This window comes from Octopus sinensis, linkage group LG1 (genome assembly GCF_006345805.1).
Source record: "Octopus sinensis linkage group LG1, ASM634580v1, whole genome shotgun sequence".
Lineage (NCBI taxonomy): Eukaryota > Metazoa > Mollusca > Cephalopoda > Octopoda > Octopodidae > Octopus > Octopus sinensis.
In genome coordinates this window covers 210595836-210604592 of record NC_042997.1, presented here as the reverse complement: position 1 = coordinate 210604592, position 8757 = coordinate 210595836, and positions in this window count along the sequence as shown.

The window sequence follows — 8757 nt, the reverse complement described above, 5'->3', positions numbered from 1 at the left end:
TAGAATAGCGTCGGCAAAAAAAAAAGGTGAAAGTATTGTGTAATGTCAGAGAGAGCGAGCGAGAGAGAGAGAGAGAGATAAGGGGAAAGCGAGTGAGACGCAATTACATAATACACAGTGTGCTTTTTTCCGGACTTATGAATAACTGACAGATATACATACATACATACATACGCGTGCGCGCGCGTGTGTATGTATGTATGTATGTATGTATGTATATATATATATATATATATATATATATATATATATATTTAAGTAGTTGAATAAATTATCCTACTATGGATAATTCGGTTAACCGATACCCGGGTAGCAAATTTACGTCAGAAAGCACTGATGAGAAGACGGCATAATGCACCCTTTATTCCTTCGGAATTGAGAATATGCAGTCTTCGAAACATGTGTCGAGAATAAAGGAATTTTGTTAAATCGTCGTTCGACTCCATTCTTTCAGTCATCTCTCTCTCTCTCTCTCTCTCTCTCTCTACACACACACACATATATATATATAAGCATATTAACATACTATATTCATATCGAAAGGCGAAGTGTGCTTCTAAATATAGAAACTCTGTTTTTCCAGCAACCTGTAATATATTGAAACAAAACATAAATGAAATTATTTATTGGAACATAACAATTGGATAGTGACTCACTTGTCTCCCATACACCGCAAATAGTTATCATCCGTTCATTCTGGTACCTAGTTCCAGGATCTCATTCCCTTTCCGGAACACCAACACACCTGTTTTTTTCTTTTTGAAGCTTGAGCCCCAACCATTAACTCCGGTGGTTTCACAATTAGCCTGAACTCTTTTAGGTGACTTATGACCCCTGTGGCAAACACTACAGTCTTGTCTACCAAGATGTTGTCTATATAAGAATCGGTGGCCTTTTTTGACTTCGTCCCAGGATAAATGTGAGCGCGGTGGCCATGAACTTTGGTACAGACTTCAGCCTGAAACCCAGCCTAACCAAACAGTATGTCTCGCCCTTATATTGCACCATCTAATACTATCAGTTTCTCACATAAAGTCTCTCCACAGATGTCAGTCTCCTCACCACCCGTGTGACACAATACATGGCCATTGATCTCTCGAAAGTTCAGTACCAGCCTGACCTTGCCCTTCATTGACTCACCCACTACACTCTCAGAGTGGTTGCCATTAGGAAGGGCATCCAGCTGTAAAAACATTGCCAGATGAGATTGGAACCTGGTGCAGCCACTGGCTTTCCAGACCTCAGTCAAACCGTCCAACCCAGGCCAGCATGGAAAGCCTCCTTCAAACTCACCCCTGGCATCTCCTTTCAAGGTATGCTGATAACAGCTCAGTCTGTTCCTGAGTACCGGAGGCTCCCCTTTCCAACACTACTCTACCATCCACCGCTGACCGTCAAACGCTGCCTGAAAATCTTCATCTTCAATCATGTAAGCAGTACCACCCTCCACAGGGTTCTCCCCACTCTCTTGTTGCAGGCCCACACTGTATGATGCCCCAGCACCACCACCAAATGAAACCATGTCTCCCATGACACTGACACCAACAAGGCTGTTGATTCCATCCATGCCCATCACCACATCAATTCCATCTACCACGTGGTCAACCACAATCACCCACAGCCTCAGTGTTCTGCCCCGCACCGCTGTCTCCACTTCACTGCCATTGACCGCCCCAACACTACTCATCCCCTTCCATTTTTTGTCACCCCTGGGGTCATGATAGACATTGTACAACCTGTATCCACGAGGGATCTGAACACCTTTCCTCCAACGAGGACTTCAACTATGGGCAGCGACTGCATAAGAGCCCCTACTTGCTTGCAGGGGAAGTTTGAGAGGCAGCAACTTCCCCGTAGCCTTTTCCCTGGCTGCAGTTTCAAGCGATATGACCTGTCTGCCTGCACCGGTAACAAATGGGTCCAGGCTTCATCTCCGCACAGTCCCTTGCCATGTGCTGTCCCTGGCACTTGAAACACCGGCCCATAAACAGTCACTGTCACCCCATGGCAGTTTTTTCTCTCATCATTCTTTACTGATCATCACATAACACCACGGGTTTCCGCAGCAACCATCACCACTGCATTCCACCCAGTGTTTGGTATCGACACGTGGGGGCTTTAGTGATGACCTCACTCATCACCATTTTTTGCTGCCTGCTTCTTGTTGCAGTCACACCAATATGTCATCAGGGAAACCATTTACAAAGGCCAACTGTGCTGCCTTTTCTAGCTCCCCTCTGATAACCCCACATAGCATCACCAGTCTCCAAACCTCCACTGCATACACATCTACCTGTTCTGCTGTCCGCCTGACCATTCCAAGCTTGGCAAACACGACATACAATCCTTCCATGAAGGCTTCCTGTAGGTACTGCTCAATCTTTGTCACATCTAGTTCGTCCGTTTCATCTATCTTGAGGTACAGCACCAACGGGTTTCCCTCTCGACACAGAACCATGAGACTGCTACACCGCCAATGCCTTGCAGCCTGGCCACCACCTTGATTTTACGGATCCAGGCGATCACCTCTCCTTCACTACAAAAAAGGTCCATCTCTTACAACGTAACTATTCTTTGGACAATGCCTTGTTTCATCCTTCTAAAAGACAACAAATCTGTAGAGGCAAATTGTTACCAGTATGTCACGGGTTCTTCATTTTATTGACCATGGGCATGGACACACATGTACACACACACACACACACACCACCACCACCACCATCATCATTCAACATCCATGTTCCATGCTGGCATAGATCGGAGACAGTTTGGCAGGATATGATGTGTCCAAGGACCGCATCATGCTCCAATGTCTCTTTGGGTTTCCACAGCTTGATGCCCTTCCTAACACCAAACACTTTACGATATATACAGGGTGCTTTTTTTTTTTACATGGCAACTACACTGAGGTCGCCATGCAGCCCCAAGGCAGGACGATCAGCTTCATACTGGAGGGTAACGGGATTGAACGACAAGAAGCAGGGACGATATGGGTTCTTGTAGAGGATCTGCACAGCTACTCACATCGAGTGGAGGAGATACTCTCTCTTTTACTTTTTTACTTGTTTCAGTCATTTGACTGCAGCCATGCTGGAGCACCGCCTTTAATCGAGCAACTCGACCCCAGGACTTATTCTTTTGTAAGCCCAATACTTATTCTATCGGTCTCTTTTGCCGAACCGCTAAGTGACGGGGACGTAAACACACCAGCATCGGTTGTCAAGCAATGCTAGGTGGACAAACACAGACACACAAACACACACACACGCATATACATATACATATATACGACGGGCTTCTTTCAGTTTCCGTCTACCAACTCCACTCACAAGGCTTTGGTCGGCCCGAGGCTATAGCAGAAGACACTTGCCCAAGGTGCCACGCAGTGGGACTGAACCCGGAACCATGTGGTTGGTAAACAAGCTACTTACCACACAGCCACTCCTGCGCCTATGGGGAGGGAGACAGAATGAACTGGAGAAGCTGAATGAGATAATGGCAATGGGGTGCCTGTGTGGCCCCTCAAGGCATAAGATGAGTTGAAGAATCAGTGGGCAATATTTTATGTGAAGAAGAATGAGGTGGGGATGGATAGGAGGCAGACTGGGTTAGGTTGAAGGGTGGATGAGCAAGGAGTGGTAAATTGAGTGGGGGGCGATGGAGGAATAGGGATGAGAGTGGGGGAAGGGCAAAGAGTAGGAGTAGTAAGAATGATAGAATTGTCAGAGGAGGGGATGACATGGTTGGAGCAAGGGGATGGGAAGAAGAGGCAGGCCTAATGCATAGGTGATGGGGACAGGGGGAGTAATGTGGGTGGGAAACACAATACAAAACACTTCTAGAACTCAGTCTCCTTGATGAGATGGGGGGGGGTTTACACATACACATGCATACATACAAACATGCATACATATGTACATGCAGACATATATACATGTATACATGCATACTCTCTCCTCATTCTTTACTGATCACCACATACCACCACGGGGTTTTTGATTTTTGATTCTCACTTGCCTCAACAGGTCTTCACAAGTAGAGTTATGTGTCCCAAGAAGGAAGGTATGCACCGGTGGACTGACTACGTCCCAGGTAGGGGCCACGGGTTATGTCCAGCCAGGTCTTCTCACGCACAGCATACTTCCAAAGGTCTCGGTCTCTGGTCATTTCCTCGGTGAGACCTAAAGAGCGAAGGTCGTGCTTCACCACACATACATACATACATATATATCATCATCATCATCATCATCATCGTTTAACGTCCGTTCTCCATGCTAGCATGAGTTGGACGGTTCGACCTGGGATCTGGGAAGCCAGGAGGCTGCACCAGGCTCCGGTCTTATCTGGCAATGTTTCTACAGCTGGATGTCCTTCCTAACGCCAACCACTCCATGAGTGTAGTGGGTGCTTTTTACGTGCCACCTGCACTGGAGCCAGGCGAGGCTGGCATCGGCCACGGTCGGATTGGTGCATTTTACGTGCCACCTGCACGGAAGCCAGTCGAGGCGGCACTGGCTTCGGCCACGATTCGGATGGTGCTTTTTATGTGACACACGCACATACACATATGTATTAGCTCTTGTAGAGTTAATTATTGCAAGGCATCTTAACAGGTGCTCTAACAATTATGCCAATCCATCACCATTTTTCCAAAGAAATTGTCTGAGATAAAATGAGTCACATGACTTAACCAAAAATATCTGTTTCAAATTTTGGCACATGAGAAATTCAAAGAATATGTTAGACATAATATTTACTAACTGTGGAGAAAAACTTTATCAATTTAGTAAATATTTCAACTCATTAATAAAACAAATCACCATTTACTAGCTAATTATGATTCTATATTAATAGAAATGGAGATATATAGATATGAAATAATTGCAAAAAATTCTATATATATCTAGAGAAATTACTTGGTTCATCTTGATTACCTCCCTTCCATTACTTTTTAATATATCTTATTGACTCCTGATATATGTGCTAAATTAATAAAGTTATTTTTTTTTCCACAGTTAGTAAATATTATGTATAACATTTTCTTTTAATTCAGCTCATTAAAAAATCACCATTTACTAGCTAATTATGATTATATATTAATAGAAATGGATATATATATATATATTTATATAAATATGAAATGATTTCTATATTTTTTATCCCTATATAAGATACTAATATTTATTGAAATCCTAGGATATAATCATAATTGGCTAGTAAATGGTGATTTATTTTATCAACCTACTAGCTTTTTGCTATAATACATTCAAATGTATCTAAACTGAATTCCTCAAAATGGGAATAGGTTTATGGTTTTCACATTTGTACTACCCCTTCCTATATCTATAAATAGAAAAAATTCTTTGTCTCTGTCCAACCAAAAATAGAATCCCCCTCCCCACTGACAGATCTAAATAACAAAGTGAACTCAATGATAAAATCTACAGATGGAGAGTGAACATACTACTATCATGTTCTTAAGAATGAAACCAACCTCTCTGTCTATATATCTACCCTCTTTGTAATGTTGGCAAATGGAATAGGGATAAGAATGTGCATTGTCCGTTTGATTGGAAAATTCTATAAGTGGCTGAAGATTGCTCGACATTTTAAAACTGATGTAATCCTTAAAGTGTTTAATAAAATGAAGTAGCACGAAACAATTGTACCACTCTACCTTGGCTATACTTGTTGCTTATTTTGATTATAATCACCCCATTATAATCATCATCGTTTAACGTCCGTTTTCCGCGCTAGCACGGGTTGGACGGTTTCGACCGGGGTCTGGGGAGCCAGGGGCTGCCCCAGGCTCCAGTCTGGTCTGGCAGTGTTTCTACAGCTGGATGCCCTTCCTAACGCCAACCACTCCAAGAGTGTAGTGGGTGCTTTTTACGTGCCACCTGCACAGGTGCCAGAGGGGTCTGGCATCGGCCATGGTCGGTTGGTGCTTTTTATGTGCCACCTGCACAGAAGCCAGTCGGGGCGGTGCTGGCATCGGCCATATATATGGTGGTGGTGGTGGTGGTGAGGAGGAGGAGGAGGAAGAGGAGTATTACACACTCATACAGGAGGCTTCTTCCTTCTTTCTGTTTACCACTCACAAGGCTTTGGTCAGCTCAGTAGGAAACACTTGCCCAAGGTGCCATGCAATGGGATTGAACCCCCCCAAACCCTGTGACTGAGAAACGAGCTTCTTAACTTCGCAGCCACCCCTGCACTGAGCCATACCTGCATCTCAAAGGAAAAAGGAAAAAAAAGAGCAATTGGCTGCGTGGTAAGAAGCTTGCTTCCCAACCACATGGTTCCGGGTTCAGTCCCACTGTGTGGCACCTTGGGTAAGTGTCTTCTACTATAGCCTCAGGCCAACCAAAACTTTGTGAGTGGATTTGGTAGAAGGAAACTGAAAGAAGCCTATTGTTTGTGTGTGTCTGTCTGTCTGTCTGTCTGTCTGTCTGACCTCTACTACTGCTTGACAACCAGGGTTGGTGTGTTTATGTCCCTATAACTTAGAGGTTTGGCAACAGAAACTGACAGAATAAGTACAAGGGTTAAAAAAAACAGTAAGTACTGAGTCAATTCGTTCTCCTAAAACTTGTTCAATGTTGTGCTCCAGCATGGCCACAGTCTAATTAATGGCTGAAACAAGTAATTGATAAAAGATAAAACAATTAAAAACCATATAATTAATTCCATCTGGTTGTTAATGTTGTAATTATAACCGAAGATGTTTCGTGTCTTCAGGACTTTCAAATGTTTTATTCAAAGAGAATGGCTGATTGCTAGGAATTTAATAAACCCCAACTAGAAGCATGAAGTAATCTATTCTTATTTATTATTTCTTTATTGCCCACAAGGGGCTAGGCATAGAGGGGATAAACAAGGACAGACAAACGGATTAAGTCGATTATATCGACCCCAGTGCATAAATGGTACTTATTTAATCGACCCCGAAAGGATGAAAGGCAAAGTCGACCTTGGCGGAATTTGAACTCAGAAATGTAAAGACAGACAAAATACCGCTAAGCATTTCGCCCGGTGTGCTAACGGTTCTGCCAGCTCGCCGCCTAAGCAATCTATTCTTCCTCTGCTGTGTATGTGGAGAAAGTGATGCAAATGGATGGCACCAAAAATAAACTTTTCTACGAAGAATACCAGTGATCCATAAACGGTTTAGCCGCCAGTGGCATTGGTGTAGATGGCAAGAGTGATTGGTGTCATTACAAACATTATATTCAATAGAGACTATACTTTTGTTATTATTATCCATTATTAATTTGTCCATCGTTGTTGACGGTGACTGAGGACATCATCATCATCATCATCATCAACATCCGCCTTCCATGCTAGCATGGGTTGGACGTATGACTGAGGGCTGGCGAACCAGATGGCTGCACCAGGCACCAATCTGATCTGGCAGAGTTTCTACAGCTGGATGCCCTTCCTAATGCTAACCATTCCGAGAGTGTAATGTGTGCGTTTTATGTACCACTGGCACAAGGGCCACTTTAGTGGTACTGGCAATGGCCACGCCCAGATGGTGCTTTTTATGTGCCACCTGCACAAGAGCCAGTCCAGCGGCACTGGTGACGACCTTGCTTGAATGTTTTTTCACGTGCCACCAGCACAAGTGCCAGTAAGGCGACGCAGGTAACGATCACGCTCGAATGGTGTGTTTAATGTGCCATTGGCATGAAGGCCAGCCTGTTGCTCTGGCAACGATCTCACTTGTATGGTACTCTTAGTACTCCACTAGCAACGGATGCCAGTCACCGAGTTTGATTTCACTTGTCTCAACTGGTCTTCACATGCGAGAATAAGACAGGGCACAGTGTGTCCAATTGTGACCAATCAGTCTGATGTGTGCTCTGAAGGCCACAGGTCAGGTGTGTTATTCGTTTTGAACTTGTTTGCATTTTTCTTTGTGTCCCTGCAGTCTTGGTCTCTTTGTAGGAGTTGGAAATCTCTGTTGATGCACCTTTCTCAGGCAGAGCAGTCTTGTACCTGCTTTTCCCAGCTACCACAGTCGATGTCTTCAATGAGGCTTTGGGTGTGTCCCTCAACTGCTTTTCTATCCACCTTGCATTACTAAACATTAAACTAAACACACAGTTTTCAGCCATTTATTCCTCTCTCAAGAAGCATGTTTCCCAGTGAGGGCAGGAAACTCTTTGTCTTTTTTATCCCCTCAAACTGTATGAATGTATGTATGTATATACATGTGTGTGTGTGTGCATGTATGCATGTGTGTGTCTACACACACATATATATAATGCTATAATTAGCAAGGTATGTTTCGTAAATGACTCAAACACACACACTCACACACACACCTCTAAAATTAATGGAGACTACAGTGAAGACCAGTGGCTTATGCAGGTAGTTGAAACTTGGCAATACTTGTAAAACACCTGCACCTGTAGCTGAAATGCAAGTAAGCATTTTAAGGGCTTTGTAGCAATTATATCCAGGAGAAGCAGAGATGTTCTACATTTCATTTATGCTCAACTATTTTGTTCTAAAGCAATGATATTGAGTCATTTACGAAACATACCTTGCTAATTATAGCATTATATATATGCTATCTATTTATATCTATCTATCTCTGCACACACACACACACACACACACACTTGTATATACATATATATATTCATACATACATATATATATATAGATACATATACAATGAGAGCAATAGAATAAGTCATAGGCTTGAAAAAAATATCCTGGGGACAATTTGTGCAACTAAACAACTCC